The sequence below is a fragment of the Otolemur garnettii genome, unplaced genomic scaffold (assembly GCF_000181295.1).
Source record: "Otolemur garnettii isolate 467f Iridium unplaced genomic scaffold, OtoGar3 scaffold00006, whole genome shotgun sequence".
Lineage (NCBI taxonomy): Eukaryota > Metazoa > Chordata > Mammalia > Primates > Galagidae > Otolemur > Otolemur garnettii.
This window is the reverse complement of record NW_003852401.1, coordinates 41,571,358-41,573,052: the sequence shown is the minus strand read 5'-3', so window position 1 is coordinate 41,573,052 and position 1,695 is coordinate 41,571,358. Positions and strand designations below refer to the sequence as shown.

The window sequence follows — 1,695 nt, the reverse complement described above, 5'->3', positions numbered from 1 at the left end:
TCTTTTTACAGATCAATAGTACAAGGAAAAGCCTTCCTTTTCTTCCCCTAAACTTTTAAACCATGAAAACTCAGAATATTAAATTAAATACAATTCATCCACTGGGCATCAGAGGCCCCATTTTCCTTTTTCTCTGCCACTTCTCATCATACCCTAGACTAGAGGCTTTGCTCTTACCAGAACGCAACTTTTAACTAGCCTTCATATATATTCTCATGCTATCTCTTTGCTGTAAACCCTTTCCCATTTCCCTCAAGGTTAATCCCAAATGCCTATTTCTTCACACTGTCTTTTTTTCCTGGTTCCCAAGACAGATACATCAGCAGTTCTTTGATCCTCTGCAATACTCTGTACTTTTTACATGTTACATATCATATTTTGCCTTTTATTATATCTGTTTTATCTTTTAGTCCTTACACCTTGAGGGCAAGGATAACATCTTCCACTCTTGTCTGTAATCCTGCAGCATCTTACCCGTGCGGGAAGGGGCACTACTATTAGTTGATTCAACGCGATTTACGGAGATAATGGGTGCGGCGTTAAGGGCACAGAATTGGAAACCAGTACAACTGGGTTTCGGCTTTGCCATTTATTAGCCCTGAAGCTCTGGGTAAGTCACTTAACTTCGCTTGTGAAATTAGACTACCTGAAGGGGCACCAAGGAAGGTAACGTGAAAGGGCTGCGTAACTCTACAAAGACAGAGGACTATTAGTTATTTTCATTACGGAGAATCTTGCCCGGCAGGTCCCTCTCTACTTGCCTGGAGGTCGAGCCCTGAATTGCCGGGAGCCCAGGCTACCGGGTCTCACAGTCCTTTTGCACTCCAGGGAGCTCTCCGTGCCGCAGGTGATCCAGCCGAGCTGCAGGGCACCGGCCTAAAGTCCTGTTCTCTCCGGAGGCCTCCCTCCTGCCACCCGCTCTGGGAGAGCCCTTTTCTTCCCCCCTGACCCCGAAGACCGCGGCGCCGCCGCCTACGTGAGACGTTTGGACCCTGCCCGGCCCCCGTAGCTCCCCTTCTCCAGCAGGTGGTTCTGGTGCTTTCCCCCAACTCCAGGCGCTCACATTACCCGCGAACCTCTACTCCGGCGCCAGCGCCGAGACCAACAGAGAAAATAAACAAACCCCCGCGCGCGGCGGCGGGTGCGCCAGGCCCCGCCCCCGCCCCGCCCCGCGGCTCTCACGCCGCCCCCTCCTCCCGGGCTTCCCTCCCACCCTCCTCTCGCTCGCTCGCAGCCGCTCTCTTCCCCGCCCCTCACCGCAGCCTGCAGCCGCGCTCACCGCCGCGGTCCGCCCAACCGGCCCGGCGCCCCGGGACCCGTTAGTGCCCGGCCCGAGGGCCGACGCGCGACCCCGGCCGGTCGCGAGTCCGACCCCGCCCCTCCTGACATTTGACCCAGCCCAGCCCCAACGCCCAGTGCGGCCGCCCCGGGAGCCGCGGGAGAGGCAGCGGCGGCGGGGAGGCGGGATAGAAGGGCCGAGCCGGCGGCCGGGGAGGCCCGGTGAGTACGCGGAGGCGGGCCCGCCTTGCGGGGTCTCCTCCGGAGCCCCTGTGGGGATTGCGGCGGCTCGACCGCGCTTCCCCCGGTGCCCCGGGCTGGCATCGTGGCGACTCGGCCTGAGGCGACCGGCCCCGCTGACCGGAGCGCTGGGCAGAGGGCGCGGGAGGGCCGCTCCCAGGGACGGGCCGCGGCCCG

At 59.6% G+C, this 1,695-nt stretch overlaps 1 protein-coding gene across 2 annotated transcripts in view; it reads left to right on the top strand.

Annotated features, from left to right (window-relative positions):
* The first annotated feature begins 1,173 nt into the window (after positions 1 to 1,173).
* GKAP1 (G kinase anchoring protein 1) overlaps positions 1,174 to 1,695 on the top strand; it is an 89,974-nt gene continuing 89,452 nt past the window's right edge. For both annotated transcript variants that reach the window (XM_003782979.2, XM_003782978.3), the window contains exon 1: positions 1,174 to 1,500. The gene's annotated coding sequence lies outside the window, so the exon portion shown is untranslated. The remainder of the gene's footprint in view (positions 1,501 to 1,695) is intronic.